Here is an 18,180-nt window from a genome sequence, read left to right as displayed (position 1 = left end):
AATTGGACATGATTTTTGGTATGGTGACAATAAAATTTATAAAGCATACAACCCCCAATTTATAACATTTTTCAATTTTTAATATGTAACATATTTTATCTTTTAATCTCTCTAGTTTTCTCACTTTATGGAGGCTTGTTTTTGTTATTTAAACACTGTCTGGTTTGTGTTTCCAGATTCAGCTCAGAACTCAAGCTATGGCAGACTCCATACCCTCAGAGCAGAATGTCCCTACACTAAGCCCAGTCCCAGATGTCATTTTGCCTGTTCACACAGCAGCCACACCTCCTAGGTTGTCATGAGTTCTTTAGGTACCTCAGTCTTGGGAAGGGCTTATGGGTTGATAAAATAAGTAGTTTGAAATTAATGCATGCATATATTATGAAAAATATACTAATAATCAGCCCAAAATTCATCAATTTTTAGCAGAACACAGGAAAAAACAGGACAATTTAAAAAATCCCTCTAAAATGCAAATAGAAAGACAAACTCTGAGGACCAAATCTCTAACTGTCCTCCTGATGGTGGCTACAGGGAATCTGGTTCATACAGTTTTGTCCCCAAGCCTCTACCTGCCTCCCTGAAGAATCCATCTGAGAGTTCTATCAGCCATCCTGAAGAGAGCTCCTGAGCAACAGGATCATCCAGCCTCTGAAGCATGGTTTTGCCTGCCTTGCCTAGGAAGGCAGTCATGCCTCCAGAGACACACAGTTCTGCCCTCCAGCCCATGGAACTTCACACCTTACCAAGAGTAGGGATACAAGATTCCAGAAGCACCCAGGCTTTGACTCAGGACTCCACTCACCTTCTAATACCCCAGCAAGCAGCAGAAACATTCATCACCAAACAGGGAAAACTAGATGGCTAAAGGGCAACAGACCAACACAGTCAACAAAAACCATGTCCAAACTGCACCACCAGAACCAAGGAATCATATTACAACAAGCCCTAGATATCCTTAAACATCAGAAACAGGAAAATTATCTTAATTCTATCCTTATGAAAATGAAAGAGACCTTTATAGAGGAAAAAAGTAAAAACCCTTAAAGAAGTATAGGAAAATACAGTCATAAAAGTGAAAAATGACCCAAATGGCTCAAATTCTGACAATGTAAATAGAAACAGAAAGGAAAACACAAACTGACAGAATCCAGGACACAGAAATTTAGGAAAAAGAATACAAACTACAGATGCATGCATCATGAATGGAATACAAGAGAAGGAGGAGAGAATCTCAAGTGTAAAAGATAGAATTGAAGAAACTGATACATCTGTCAAAGAAAATGTTAAATATAAAAAGCCCCTGACACAAAACATCCAAGACATTAGGGATGCTATGAAAAGACAAAATTCAAGAACAATAGAAGTAAAAGAAAAAGAACATTCCCAGCTGCATGGAACAGAAATTGTTTCAACAAAAGCATAGAAGAAAATATCCCCAACCTAAAGAAAGAGAAGCCTATAAACATACAAGAAGCCTACCAAACACCAAATTGATTAGACTGGAAAAGGAAGTCCTACTGCCACATTATAATAAAAATACTAAATGTACAGAACAAAGAAAGAACAATGAAAGCTACTAAGGACAAAGGCTAACTAACCTACAAAGGCAGACTGTCAATGGTGATAACAAGGTATTCCCTGTCCAAACCAAAGTTAAGCTATAACTGTGCAAGCACCTAGCCCTAAAAAAGATATTAGAAGGATAACTCCAAGATAAGAAGGTTAGTTAAACAAAGAAAACACAGGATATAAATAAGTCCACTGCAGCAAAAGCAGAAGGAGGAAGCATAAGCATACACACACACACACACACACACAGAGAGAGAGAGAGAGAGAGAGAGAGAGAGAGAGACAGACAGACAGACAGACAGACAGACAGACAGAGACAGAGAGAGAGAAAGAGAGAAAGAGAGAAAAGAGAGAAAGAGAGAGAGAGAGAATCACTACTAAAATAGAAATAACAGGAACTAACAAACATTAGTCATTAGTATCTCCCAAACTTGATAGACGTAATACCCAATAAGACAACATGGGATGTGCTTTACTTCAGATGAGGGCTCTACTTAATCAGTACCATGTAGAATCCAGTGCTTGTCAGCGAACATGATCTGCAGGAGACGCAGAGACCAAGTGTTAACAAGCCAGCAGGCTCCAGAAAAATCGTTGTTTCTAAAGGCAGCTTAAGGCTCAACTTCCTATATGAATTCACTGTACAAATCTGCATAGGAATGGTAAACCCAAACTAAGGTTTCTGTAGCTTTTTCTCAAGTCAAGTGGATTCTGCAGCCACAGGTTGTAATCACAGGGAGACTCTGCCCTTTTCAATGTTTTAATGCATTATACCCGACTTTTTTTTTTAATATTGAATTTGTTTTTGTTCAGTGTGAGTTTCAAAAGCTAACTTGTTCAAAAGATTCTTCATGTATATGTATGTATTTTGTTGTAGTATGAAACAACTTTTTGAAGAATAAAGACAAAGTTTGCAATTCTAGGAGTTAAAAATGACAGAAGCCAAAAAGAAGGAATGCTTAAACAGGATGCTTCATGTAAGAAAGACACCTCATCAATTAAGATAGACATGATCTAAGAATAAAGGTCTGGAAAAAGGTATTTCAAGCAAATTTTACCCAAAAATGAAACATAAGTATCCATTTTAATGTCTAAAAAATAGAATTTCAGTAAAAATAAAATTAAAAATTGTATAGGACACTTCATACTCAACAACAACAACAAAACAAACAAACAAACCAAAAAAACACCAAAAAAACAAAAAGAGGACTCATATTATCAAGATCAATGTCATAAATACAAGGGCACCGACATGTGTGAAGGAAACATTTCTAAAGCTTCAATCTTACATTCTGGATTCCCACACATTAATAGTGGGAGACATCAACACCCTATTCCCACCAAAAGACAGGATTTTGGGACAGACACTAAAGAAAAATAATTAAACAAGTAGATATCATGTGTCAAATGGACATAACATATCTATGGAGCTTTTCTTCAACAACAAAAAAAAAGAATATATCTTCTCAGTACCTCAGAGAAGCTTCTCCAGAACAGAGCATGTAGTCAGTCACAAAGGTAGCCTCATGAGAATTGAAATAACACCTTGTATTTTATCAGATTACCATTCATTAAAACTGAATTTAAACAATAGAAAGCCTACAACCTCACGAAAAGAGAAGAAATCACTTGCTGCTCCTGCATACTAGCTATGGGAAAGGCAAACAGAGAAGAGATGTGGCTAAGAGGTAGGAAGAATTGATGAGGCAGTAAATGGTGGCTCAGGGAAACTAATCATTAATTGAACAACTGGCTAGAGAAACCAGTTGTTGAGGAGAGGTGGAGGAACAGAGAAAAAGGAAATCCTCAGAGACTCAGGCATAGGTTCTTGGCCTAATACTGGTGTAAGGTATGAGTTTCATCTTGTTGAATAAGATGCAAATCTAATCACATAGAAGTTATTTATTCCCATACCATTTGTCTTTGTTTCCTTTTTGTCAAACTGACAAAAATGCAACTCGGTGGTTTATTTGCACTCCAGATTACAGTCCATCATCAAAACCAAAAAGAAACAAACAAGCAATACAAGAAAAGAACCCATGGCAGGAACCTGGAGAGAGGAACAGAAGCAGAGAACATGGCAGTAAAATGTTTATTGGCTAGCTTCTCAGTGCTTTCTCTGTTTGAATTATTATACAACCCAGGACAAATCAGCTGTTTGTGGAGCAGTAGCCCTCCCACATTGATCTGTCTTTAAAAGAATTCTCCATATACTGGTCAATAGGTCAATATGATTGAAGAAATTTCTCAATCGATATCTTCTCTTCTCAAATATGTCTGGGTTTGTGTCCATTTGGTAAGAAAACAGCTAGCACAATTTTACTTCTATTTTTCAAGTTGACACAAAATATACCACTATTAAACAATATTATTTTCTTTCTTGTATGCTACTAAAATTTCATGTTGTTATTAATAATATGCAATTAGACAATTAACTAAAGTAAATCACACTCTTTAAAATTTAAAACAACCAAAAAGTTTAGTCTTTTAAAAATATCTGAAGAATTTCTAACAATCTAGATTCTTGTAACTTTAGCGTCTGTAATATTGCAGGATATTTGATATCAATGTGATCCATGAGATTTTGAACTGTAAAAATCCCATTGTAATCTCTGAGAATCAACTGTAAATTCCTGTTTCTTGTTGAGACCTAACACACCCTTAATCAAAGGACTTTCTGTTTATTACAAACAGGTGAATAAGGTATGGTTCAGCCAGCTTTATACACACCTTAGATCCAAGAGCTATCTGTGCACAGGATTTAATAACCCTATGTCAAGAGACAGAGCAAGAAATGAGCTGACAGGGATTACAGAATAAGAGGAACTTTGAGTTGAGGGATATTTCAGACAGCAAACAGAAGTAGAAGGAGGTCTATGGTGCTTTTCGCTCTTGGGCTTTACTCTTGGGATTTTAGCTTTAGCTCTTCAGCTCTTTGGCTCTTCGCTCTCTAGCTCTTGAGCTCCTTACTTCCTTGGCCTTTAGGTTTTTGGGTATTGATCTAACAAGGCTTTGGCTTTGGGTATTTTGGCTTTTTCTCTTGGGCTTTCAGCTGAGCTAGTGAGCCTCTGGGCTTTTTCTAAGATGACATGAGCTCAGTAGGAAATTCAGCTAGGTGCTTTCTCTGCCTCTCTGAGCTAGCATGTTTTTCACATCTGGATCCTCAGTCTTTATTGGTAAAATGGAATGAGCTGGGATTTTAAATAAAAGCAACACTGTAAAATGTAACATGAGTAACATACTTCTTGTTTCAAGAAAAAAATCCAGGAAATAGCTAAAATCTAAACAAAGTACAGCAGTGCTGCCTACAGTATGTGACTCAGTAGCTCAGTGTTCTTCATCTGAGATTCACTCACAGTCTCCTGTGCTACAGTTGCCTTGATCAACTGCATCTCATTGGCTTTGCCTCATGCAGCCCACCCAACTTGTCTTCTATGCTAAGCTTTCCTAAAAGAAACTTGGAAATGTTCTTTGACTTTCTATTGTTCTGCAATACTTTGAGGAGAGTTGGTGATAGTTGTATTTGAACATATTGTAGATTCATGTACTTTAAGTACCTGGTCCAAGGGTATTTGTAGCTTTCACATATAGAGAAAGCAGAAGATGTAACTTAGGACTCCTTTGTTTTCTATACAGTATGATCCTAGCAATGCAAAACAACTTCAGGCAGTGGTCTTCAGCTTCACTTGGAGTAGCATACAGGCTTAGAGTCTGCATTTCCTCTTAAGAACCAGGAAATAACATCCCATGGGCAAGGTAAAGTAAAGTTTGGCTAAACTCCTCAAACAATATTTTATATGAGTGTTTACAAAGTATATACAATATTTGCTATTTTGCTTACTTTACTTATGAAATTCACCTGAAACTTAAGGATATACAGGAAGTCTAGATAGTTTCAATAATGTAGTTATTCTCACTGTGTAGTTCTGGCTCACTGGGAACTTTCTATGTAAACCAGGGTAAGTTTGAATTCACAGAGATTCATCTGCCTCTGCCTCTCAAATGCTAGAAGTTCAAGCATGATCGACCACACTTGTTCATGAGAATACTTGGCATGTCATAAAATGTACAATTAATATATGATTAATAATTTAAAAGGAAGATGAATATTATATGTGGTATTTTCACCATTGTACATCTATGCATATGGCAAATTATCAACTGTCACCCCATGGCTAGATACAGATGTTATAATGAATAGTATATTTAACTGGTACCTTCATTTTAATGAACATATATAAGTATTACTGATAAATCTGACACTATGAAACTTTAAGAAGTCAGCAGGATTAGGTCAAGATAAAAGTAGTATAAGGAGCCATTATCAGAAAATATAGTTTTGAGAGTTATTTAGTAAAGGTATTCTAAGAGGTATCAGCAGTAACAGAAGATACAACACAGATTTGTTAGTAGGGAAATATGGAGAACATGGAAACCATATGGTGTGTAGGTTTCTTAGTATTTCCTGCATCCTATAATTTCTAGTCAGTTGCAGAAGAAATGTAATATACTATGCAGTTTTTCAATTCATGAAAGTAATGTACTATATACTTTGATATTTACTTAATCTTCTGATTTTGAGGAAAATCAAATTCCTATAGTTCTGAATTATCATTTAAAGCTATGTATTCACTTTACCTCCATAGTCAAGGCCCCTTCCTTTCTCTCCTCCCAGCCCCACCACCCCTTCCTTCTCCTCCTCTATTCTCAAAAAATGGGAACCCCCTTATTGATGCCAGCTCATCAAGATGCATCAGAACTGATATTGTCCTCTTTCTCTGTGGCATGGCAAGGTAATTCTGACAATGGAAAGTGATAAAAAGCAGGCAACACAGTCCATGTCAAAGCAATCCCCTGCTCTCCTTACTACAGGACACACATGAAGCCTGAGCAACCCATTGGCTACATCTTTATAGAGGACCTAGGTCCATTCCATGCATGGTCTTTTGTTAGTGCCAAATCTGTGTTATTTGTAAATGAGTTTGCTTAAATATAATTTACATATTTTTAAATGATGGTTTGTGGGGACACATGGCATGAAATAAGAAAGAGAAAAATATTGATAGATTTTGCATTAGTGAAAATTCATGTAATTTTATACTTCAACATAAAGTATTAGAATTGAAATAATTCATAAAGATACATGTTATGTATTCTCTACCTAACAAAATATTCATTTTCTACCGTACTAATTATGTCAAAAACCAAAGTCATCAAAAATATTCTTATAAAATAGTGTAATGGAAGATGATGCTATCCTTACAGACATGATCTTTTGGAGTTATAATTTTAAGATAAATATGCTCATGCAGCTGTTTTTAGAGTGTTAAGAAATTTCACTGCAGAAAGAACAGCACTTCCTTCAAATGTACACACATATTCTATTAATCTTATGTAAAATATATAGTAAAAAGCATTAAAACTGTATTTGGGTCTTAAAGGATGTGTGCCCTCAATGAAGCCTGTTCTCTATAAAAATATATTTTGACAATGTATTTCATGGGTCAAATGTGGTAATTAATCTGTCATAGAAAAAAAACAATGTTTTCCTAGTCATAAATTTGTTTTGGTTTTATTTCTGTCTTGGTATCATGTCAAACCTTCCTATAAAACTGTCTGTCTTGAACTTACTGGGAAAAGTCAGCCATGTAAATCCTATGTAACTGTAAATTTGTTCTTTCCAGGTATAGACTGTAGGACACTGAAGAGGAACTCATGCTAATGCACACTGATATCTGAGCTGTTCATATGGCAGAACAGATGCATAGACAAGGAACAGGACAGCATCTGTTATGAAGTGTCTCCTCTGAACATGTAAGTTGTAAAAGTCTGCTAGACCATAAGAGACAATGCAGTAATTCCTATCAAAGAAACAATTGATCCCTGAAGCTATACAACTTTTCCATTAAACATTTCATTAGAAGGCGAATTTTGGATTTTTCATGCCAATAGAGTATTTTTCCATTTAAGGACAACTATCTTAAGATATTCTTAATGTCAAATGACATTTCACACTTAAATATTTTTGCCTCAATGACCTCTTTTGACTTAATGACTTATTATGCAACCAAGTTTCAGCAAAGACACAGTTAATGCCACTTTGGCAATACTTAATCATCATCTCTATGTTTATTTTAGAAATTTACATTATACCTATATATGTATTGTCCCTTTCTTTATTTGTATTCACAGTTGAGAGGAAGCTACATTTGTTTGTTTCATGGCCCTGAATATGTGAAAAATTATGTATATAGGAATTCCTGCCTCCCATTGGATACACCGGATTGATATTTTAACATTATGTATATATTAAATATGTAATATATAATATATAAAGATATATAATATACACTAAAGCATGACAGCAACACTGAAGTCCTAGTACTTCTAGCTCTAGAGAACAGAAAAAAGAAAAAACTACCGGTCTAGGGGGAAAACCAGGAGCAGCTGTGGCTGTTGCTGCTAGAAGATGCTTCAATGTGTTGGTGCAATGAATTGTTTCTATGGAGACTATCGATGCTTTTCTCTCTGTTGCCTGCTCTAACTACACATCAATCCAGTGATATACTCACAATGTTATTAAATAATTTTTCATCTTGTCCTTTTTCGTCTTGTCCTTAAAAAGGAAAAATTTTCTCATTTTTACTCCCAGATTTTTCTATTATTGTTGCTATTATTATTATTATTATTATTATTATTATTATTATTATTATTACTAAAATGTCAAGTTTTTAAAAAATTGTGTTTTGTACAGTACAGTGGAGAGTGGGATATGACTTTCTCACGTACTCTGGTGCCTCACCTTTGACCATGTCCCCTGGAGGGGGAAACCTGATGGCACTCAGAGGAAGGACAGCAGGTTACCAAGAAGAGACTTGATACCCTATGAGCATATAAAGGGGGAGGAAGTCCCCCTCAGGAACAGTCATAGGGGAGGGGAATAAGGGGAAATAGGAGGGAGGAACAAATGGGAGGATACAAGGGGTGGGATAACCATTGAGATGTAATAAGAATAAATTAATAAAAAATTTAAAAAAAATTAAAGATGCCCAATCTTCAGCTACTATAGACTTAGGTTTAAATGTTTAAAGTTGATGAACACTTTTGATTTAATAGGTTTTGTGTTTTTTGTTTGTTTGCTCATTTCTTATGGTTGTCTTTAGTCAGATATATGATCATACTCTGGCAAAAGGGGCAGTTAAGGTTCATGAAAGCCAACTTCTATTATTGTACACAGTACAAAGATATTATTTTATACAATATTCCAAGCTTCTGGTAGTGAATGGACTTGACATCTGAAACTACATCAGTTTGTGTTGCAACTTTCTTTTCTGTGCTCAGAGTGCATAATGTCTTTTCCTAAGTAGTCAGCTATAAAGCATAGTCCCAGGCCTAGGATGGGGCCCTGGTGACTCCAGGAAAATGCCATTGTGTCACATTTGGAAACTGTCTTTGTTAAATAGCTCTTAAAAATTTTATTTCTAGGACTCTCATTACAATTGATTACTAACAATACTTATGCTAGCAAATTATTTGAGAAATTTTAATATTACCAACATTACAAAATCATCTACTACATACTGGGCCAAGATATTGTGGAATAACATCAAATATTTAATTGATAAAATTTAAAAAATAAAAGTGGGTATTGTTTATACTTATCTAAATCATTACTTACTATTTAGCTATGCTAACTTTAAATAAAAAATTAATTTACAGGATAATTACTTTTTTCTTGTTCCCAAACATTTTGCCTTAAAGGAGACACATCCTCAAGTTTATGTGGTTGTTCGAGTAGAAATGGCTCCCATACACTCATAGGGTGTGGCATATTTGAAAGGAATACTACATACAGCTTCGTTGGAGTAGATGTGGCCTTGTTGGAGGAAACATGCCACTAGGGGTTGAGATTTGAGGTGTAAGAAGCTTGAACCAGGCCCAGTGTTACTCTCTCTTCCTGCTGCCTTCAAGTACAGATGTAGAACTATTAGCTTCTTTTCTAGCATCGTGTCTACCTGCACACCACCATGATTTCTGCTGTGATGATAAAGGACCTTAACCAAGACTCTTAGCAGTGCTAGACATGGAGCCTAAAGTACAACCCTACAGGTCAGCTAGCACTTCTAGTGGAGGTATTGGGACACCAACACCTCCATAAAACCTTGTATTTCCCTACAAGATGTGTAGGGATAAAGATGGAACAGAGATTGAGGGAATGGCCAAGTAATGATTGTCCCAAATTGGGTCCATCTCATGGAAGAAAGACAATCCCTGACACTATTAATGATATTCTACTATGCTTCCAGATATGTGGCTAACATAAATGTTTTCTGAGAAGCTTCATCCAGTAGCTGATGCAAACAAATGTAGAGACCCACAGCCAAATAATAGGTGGAGCTCGGGGAGTCTTGGGGAAGAAAGGCAGGAAAAAATGATTGAGCCACAAGATGTACAGAGGAAAATAATGTAGGCCTTGGGGGGAGCTCACAGAGACTAAACAACCAACTGAAGAGAATTCATGGGCTGGACCTAGGCAACCTACATATGTGTAGCAGGAATCCTTCATTGTGCTTTGTAATAAAGTCTGCCCATCATCATCATTAAAAAATGCAGATAAGGTGGAATACTGAAGATTATGACTTGAAAACGAGTTAGAGGAGTTGGATGGTTCAGTCAAAGAAAAAAAGGAATTAAAACGAAAGTCTCGTAGATGGAACTGGAAAAGATTCTCCTCAGTGAGCTAACCCAGATCCAAAAAAACAAAAAACAAAAAAACCAAATAGAGTATGTATTCATTTATAAGTGGATATTATCAGGAAAGTAAAAATAATCATGCTACAATTCACAGACCCAGAGAAGATAAGTAACAAGGAAGTCTTAGAAGGGAAACACTAGACTCCCACCATGAAGGAAAATTGAATAGATATCATGTGTTGATAAAGAAAGAGATTTGGATGTGGAATGATGGGAACAGAAGGGCTTATGGATGAGTTCAGGGGAGGATGAAAGAGAGAGTCCTGGCAGAGGCAACTAGAATCTTGGAATGGGGTGAAGTGATTTCTGGAATGAGCTAGAAACCTAGTGTATTGGAAACTCCTGTGAATCTCTGAGGGTGACCCCACCTACTATTCCTAGCAATAGAGGATATAAAGCATCAACTGGGTATCTCCTGTAACCCAACAAGACTTCCAATGGAGGGACTGCGAGCTACTATTTGTCCTGGCTACAAGATGTGCTAGCGTAAAGGTGGCACAGATATTTTGGGAGTGGCTAATTAATGCCTAGTGCAGCTTGGGACCCATGCCATGAGAGTGAGCCCACCCCTGACACTGCCTGGAGACTTGGGAGCCAGAGACTGAATAGCCTAGAGGCTTATGATAGAGCCAAATACGAATGGAAAAAAAGTCAATGAAATTATTCTTAATGATATTCTGTTATACACATAGATCAGAGATGGTTCGTCTACAAATTGATGGAAACAGATGCAGAGATTCACAAGCAAATACTAGGCAGAGCTTGGGGAATCCTGAGAAAGAGGGGCAGAAGGATTATAGGAGCCGGAAGAGTCATGGGCACCACAAGAAAGCCCACAGAATCCACTAATCTGGACTCAAAGGGGATCACAGAGACTGAACCGCCAACATGGGAGCTGCAGTCTCCCTTTGTACAACCTCTACAAGACTCAGTTGTGTAGCTTGGTCTCCTTGCGGGACTCCTAAGAGTGGGAGCAGGGTCTGTTGCCTGCCTGGCGACACTTTTCTCTTACTGAGTTTCCTTGTCTAGCCTTAATAGAAGAGGCTTCTAGTCTCACGGCAACTTTCTATCCTTGGGGCGCACGCCCTTTGTGAAGTGAAATGGAGGAGGTGTGGATGTGGGAGGGGAAAGGAAGTTGGATAAGGATTCGGAAGAGAGGAGGAAGGAGGAATTATGGTTGGTATGCAAAACAATAAACAAATAAATTTTAGAAGATCTCTATGCAAGTAGCATCATTTAGAGTTAGCAGTGAAATCACAGCAGTGAATGTACACATGCCTATATAGGAATGTGAAGACCTGAAATTAAGATGCTCATCAATCACTCTCTGCTTTAGCAAGCATAGACTCTCAATGTAACCTAAGCTCACCAATTCAGATAGTCAATCTGGCTAACTTTCTTCAGGACACTCTGTTCTGCCTCAGGAGTTTTGAGATTACAGGTGGGTTTTTGATTGAGTTCTTCACATCAGAACCCAGTTTTCATATTTGGACAGCAGGGGATGATTTACTGACTTAACCACCTCCTTGGACTCAACTACCTCCTTACTCCCTCAGATTTAATAATTTAATGTTTTAAAAATTATAATTTAAATGACCTCTTGTAAATGTAATGGAGAAAGAATGATCTTGATCCCCCAATTACTGGACACACACACACATACACACACACACACGTGCACACAGGCAGATATGAATGCATACAAACACACACACACGAATGTATACTCACATACTCAGACAAACAGACAGACAGACACATACATGCACAGACAGTGGCACTGGTAGTTGTGCGCATGCGTGCACGCATACACACACACACACACACACACACACACACACACACACATACAGTCACAGAGAAAATTCTCACAGGAAATTTTTCTCTAAGAATGGTTTGCCTTCATGTATGTTAAGATTATGTTATTGTAGACCCTACAGCAGGCAGACAAGGTTTGAATCTCATGGAAGTTGAGTCACAGATGGTTATGAGGCACTATGTGAGCAATGAGACTCAAAATCCATGTCTCTGCAGAGAGAGCAACCAGTGCTCTCAACCACTGAGTTTCCTGTTGTAGTGACATGTAAAGTGAAGCCTTTAGTGTCTGGTTTTCGTGAAATGCTTCAGTCTAGTGTTTGCTGTGCTGAGACATTACTTAGAGACTGCGTGAACCATGAAAAAAATGTCTCCATGGAAAGTCTGCACTTGGTGGAATGTGAGAGCTTACAGCTGTACAAACCTTAGTCCTAAGACACTCCTTGTCAACTTTGGATTTTTATTTTTCATTATGATTAGCCATGATCAAATGGGACTAAGAGTTGTGTGGGCTGTCTGCTCTCTCAGGCAGCAAGGGCAAGATAACCTTGGTAGTTGGAATCCTTCCCAGTCTCAATTAATTTTGTCTAATGATTGAATAAAAGTAATTGGAGTGAGCTAGTCAAGGTCAGTCTTTTTTTTCTTCCAAGGCTGAACCCCCTCTGCTCCTTTGGAAAATAAATGTTTACCATCTTGGTGTGCTATCCACTGCTGCACCTATGAATAACATGAATTTTTGATTTCTCTACACCTCAAGGCTACATTACATTTTCATCTTTAGAAAAACATATTTTCAAAAAGGGTAGCTGAGCGTACAGTTGCCTGTTGGGACATCCAATCAGGGAGAAGTTAAATGTTCTGCAGTATTTTTAAATGTTTTTGTTTTGAGGAGCTTTGGGATTGAACCCATGGATCTGCTTGGCCCAATGCACAAGCCTTCAGCTTTGATAGAGGATTTCCATAATGTCTGAGTGCTGGGATTTCAGGTGTGTAGAACCAAGGCTGGCTAATGAAATTTTAAATGATGACATGAATCAATGGCTTCACCTACTCATGTTATGTCTTTATAGAATTTACAAACCACAACAGAAAATCATGTTTGAAAACAATGCAGAGTGTTCTTATTCACTGCACCCCTGATTATTGTGAATGTGAACCAACAAAACCCAACAAATAGTGTTTGAGTATTTGCAAAGCATGGATTAAATGACATATATCCATTTGATCAAAAATAATACTTTAAAAATATGGCACTCAGGCAAAGGAAGACATTAAAACAGAAGTAGAAAATTAAGCTGTTTTAGTGTTAGAAATGAGCCTGAGAATCTCATGAAAAAGGCAAGGCAAAAATTCTACTTCTGTGGAAGCAAGCATAACTATGCCAAGTCCATCACATAAGCACATCCAGTAAAGGTCCCATGAGGACTTTGTTTATAAAGCAAAAGAGGCTGGTATTTTAATGGTCACCTCAGACACTTATAACAGTTACTAAGTCAAAACAATGCAGTTTACAACTAGAACAAATTTTTTGAGCACCAAAAGGAAACCTCCAGTCCAGGGGATCTATTGCTCTCCTCTGGTTTCTGTGAGTACATAGATGGACCATAGACTAACATAGGGGCAAAATGCCCATAGGTAAAATCAAAACAAAAACATCTTTGAAAGTGTCAAGTGTAACCATTTCTGTTGATCTTAGCCCTCCCTTTATCACACCTAGTAAGAAAGTAAGAGATGGTTTCCTTTACTTAGATTTAAGAGATGACATCTGAGATCAGCATGATGTAGCCATGGTTTTAAAGTGACTAACCTAACCTTACCTAGCTCACTGCACATCAGCTTTTAGTGTTACTAGTGGTTTGTTCTGCAGTCCTGGGGGTCAACCTCAGGCTCATACACGCTTGGCAAGTGCTTTGTAACCCAGCTACATCACTAGTCTTGCTAGCTACCCGTTAAGCCTTTGACTATGTCCTGTGATGTACAGTGGAAGCACCAGGCTCACTGGAATCAGGAGGAAATGGAGAACACACAGAGAACGCAGAGCATCCTTCTCTGTAAAATCACTACAGTGTAGAAATTAGGAAAGCTTCCAGTAGGAAGGAATGGAGCATAGATTTGAATAGGCAAATTCCTGTTCTGCAAGAACGGAATGCGGTGGGAGTGGGGAACTGGGAATGATGTCTCAGTGCTTAAGAGAATTTATTGTTCTTCCAAAACACTTGGATTCAGTTCCAAGCTCCCTCATACTGGTTAATAGATTCTGGTAACCCCAGTTTCATGGATCCAGGGCCATCTTGTGGCCTCCAGGTACACCATGTATGCATGTCACGCACAAACAGATTTAAAGACACAACACCCATAAGTCTGTTTAATAAAGAAGGGAATGGAGAGAATGATTGTGGCAGGTGTAGGGACAGAAAGCACAAGGAACTTGAGACATTTAAACATCCTTATTGTCATATACCTACCCCTCGCTCCCAGTCTGGTCTCTCATTCTTTAAAATAACCAGACAGCCTGGGCTGAGGAGATGGCTCCAAGGTTACAAACCTCAAGGGGATCTGGAATAAGGACCCAACACTCCATGCAGGCACAGCAGCCTGCCTGTAACTCAGAGAAAGAGGATCCCAAAGTAAACCGATTTGCAAGACTCTGTGCTTCTGTAAGCTCTGGTTTCATTTAAATGCTTTGTGAGAACAGTGCTCCATAAGCTCATATATTTGAACGTTTCTTTTCCTGGAGTGAGCACTGTCTTAGAAGGATTAGAAAGTGTGGGTTATTGGAGAAGATGTGTCACAGAGCCTTTGAGACTTCAGAGGATCACACTGTTCCCAGTTTGTTCTTTTTCTGTCTTGTGCCTATGGAGAAAATATTTGCTATCAGATACAGTTAAATTTCCATTCTTGCTTGCCTGCTGCCATGCTCTCTAACATGACTCTAATCCCCTGGAACCTTGATCCTTCAAATTAAATGCTTTCTCTTAGAGTTGTCTTTGCCAGGTTGTCTTGTCATGGTAATAAAAAGTAACTAAGACAGAGCCTCTATCAGGGAATGTATAATAAGGAACAATGTTAGACTTCTACTCACACAAGAATACATGTACACACACACACACACACACACACACACACACACACACACACACACCAAACACACGCACATACACAGGTGAAACTATGTACACACATCAACGCACAGAAAACACCCAGAAACCCAAGTTGCTTTTCCATATTCTGATTCCTATTTTCACTGGGCACATGGCTGGGTAGTAGACACCAGTTGTGAGGAGAGGATGTGGAATAAAAGAACTCAGCAAAACCGGATCTACCTCTTTATCTTTGGCTTTATGGTCTTAATCAACTGTGAAACTTGGGGCAGTGTGCACCCCTTCTGACCGCACCCTGCCCTTGCATTGTGAAGCCAAGGCAGGCAGTGTGATCTCATAGACATCCTGGTGTACCTCTCTCCCACTTTGCTCCTCCTGCTCCTGGCTGGGCCTCTTCTTCCTGCTCCCAGGTAAAGTTGTCAACACCACTAATTAGCCTCACTAAAGGCACTTGCAATGATGGATGTAAACGGCCCTAAGTGCTGGGAGCCCCATAGGTCCTTTGATCTGAACTCTCACCCACCTCAGTAAAAAAGAATTTGCTACAAGAACCCTGTGGCCTGGTTGGTAACAAGATACCATCAAAGAATTGCGCCATTGTCATCGACATGGGTACTGGCACCTGTAAGATAGGCTTTGCTGTACAAACTCAACCCACCTACATTGTGGCCAACATTTTGGGCTTCTAGTCCAAGAAACAAACCACCATGGGACAGTCCAAAGAGGAAACATTTAATGGTGAGGCAGCCCATGCTTGCCCAGTGTTAATCCTGATGCAACCAGTTCATAATGGGATTGTGGTGGACTGGGAAGCTGCTGATCTCCTCTGTCGCCACATCCTAGAAAATGACCTCCAAGTGGCCATCCAGGACCATCCTCTGCTGTTCACCGATCCACCGTTCAACCCTGCCTGCAACCGTGAGAAGCTGGTGGAAGTGGCTTTCGAGTCGCTACACTCCCCTGCCATGTATGTTGCCTCCCAATCCGTGCTGTCAGTCTGTGCTAACAGATGTGTTAATGGGCTGGTGGTAGACACTGGCCACGGGGTCAGCTACACAGTTCCAGTCTTTCAAGGCTACAATCTACCCAAATGACATCCAGCACCTGGACCTAGCTGGCCACTACTTGACTACCTTCTTGGCAGAGAAAATCGTGAGTGCTAGCTTCCCGCTTAAAAAGGAAGACACGGACATTGTGGAGAGCATCAAGCTCCAAATCTGCTATGTGGCCTCAGATTTCCAGAAGGAGCAAGGGCGCCCTGATGCCAAATTCCAGTGATGCCTGAAGCTGCCAGATGGACAGATGATACAGTGGGGAAGGAGTTCTTCCAGTGTCCTGAGCTATTATTCCATCCCCCAGAGACCTCGGGAACTTCATCTTTGGTCTTCCCCAAGAGCCTCTGTTCTGTGCCTCAGGAGTTGCAGGCTGACATGGAAGAAAATGTGCTGTTGTGCGGAGGCTCCTCTGTGTTCCCTGGATTTGGAAGTCGTTTCAAGGCTGAGCTGTCTTCTTCCGGAGGCTTACGTGGTTGTGGCGGCCCAGCCCAATGGGAACCTATTGAGGTGGATTGGGGGGTCTATTCTGGCCTTGTTGTGTGCTTTCCAGTCCCAGGGGATCCTGAGTGAGCAGCATGACGAACCAGGTCCTGATATAGTGCAACGCAAGTGCTCTTGGTTCAACACAGGGTGGGGAGGTTTGTGGGAATAAAGTTTCTGTAGGGAGCCAGTTGTGTCTTAACAAATGTTCCATTCTCCACCGTCCTACCCAGGAACTGCATAGAGAAACTCACTTGCAGACCAAGGCCACTGGGACTCGAACCTCACACCTTCCTCTATGAAATCTGACCTAAAGCACCTCTCATAAGTCACTCTCTAGACACCCTAATTCTTACTCATTCCTCACAAGAATCCCTAACACAATACCTTTCTCTACTCTCATCAAACCACCCTCCTGGGATCATTCCCTCAATTGCCCACCCAAGGCATCCTCAGGTTTGGAAAGATACACACCTGCAGACTGTAGCATTTGATACTAATTTTCCTTTCCTTTCCCCTCCCTCCCTCCCTTCTTTTCAGCTTTCCTTCCTTACTTACTTTTTTGAGACTGGTTTTCTCTTTGGAGCCATGGATGTCCTGGACTCACTATGCAGACCAGGCTGGCCTTGAATTTGTAGAGTCTGCCTGCTTCTGCCTCCTCAGTGCTGGGGTTATAGGCATGTGCCACCGCATTGGCTGTTTTAGTTTTCTTAACTGTCCTCCTGACTGGTATTGGATGGAAACAAAATGATTTGCATTACATCTTTTGAGAACTGTTAGTACTTTAGCCTGCATAGGGACCAGAATATCTGACTTTTAAAAAAATTATTGTTTAGTCTTCTGAGTTCTTTATATTCAAGGCAGTATTCCTCTTTTAGATATATAGAGTGCAAAAACTTTCTTCTGTTCGGAGGAGGTACTTATTGACTTAATTTGCTTTTTTTGCTATTTTGATATGCAAGAGACTTTGTAATTTCATGAAGCTTTAATTGATAGTTTTTGGCCTTATTTCCTTAATTACTGGAATCCTGCTGAGCAAGTCTTCCCCTATGCCTATATTAAATATCTTTTGCTTTATTTATTTTTTATGACTGTGCTGCCTGCATATTTTGTGTCCATTACATATACATCCCATGCCCATGAATTTCAGGAGAGAGCATAAACTCCACAGGTATTAAATTTATAGATAGTTGCAAGCCACCATATGGGTACTGAAAACTGATGCCAGTTCTTCAGTAAAAACAACAATTGCTCTCAACCTGAGTTTTCCTCTATCAGGGTAAGGCTGTCAGCTCTCCAGTGAAGGTCTTTGGTGGCCTTTGTGGTCAGAGCTAAAAAGCATCTAATTTAAATCTTGTAATATGCTTATTTAGTATTGTTGCCAGATTTCTTTTATTTTATAT

The 18,180-nt window shown here is 39.1% G+C and overlaps 1 pseudogene across 1 annotated transcript; it reads left to right on the top strand.

Moving 5' to 3' along the window:
* Positions 1 to 9,655: 9,655 nt before the first annotated feature.
* On the top strand, positions 9,656 to 16,949 carry LOC311590768 (actin-like protein 9; annotated as a pseudogene). The gene is made up of 2 exons: positions 9,656 to 9,704; positions 15,771 to 16,949. The product of its transcript is annotated as an actin-like protein 9 (transcript).
* The last annotated feature ends 1,231 nt before the right edge of the window (positions 16,950 to 18,180 follow it).

This window comes from Acomys minous (genome assembly GCF_964271855.1).
Source record: "Acomys minous genome assembly, chromosome: 20".
Classification (NCBI taxonomy): Eukaryota; Metazoa; Chordata; class Mammalia; order Rodentia; family Muridae; genus Acomys; species Acomys minous.
This window is presented reverse-complemented; position numbering and strand designations above follow the sequence as displayed.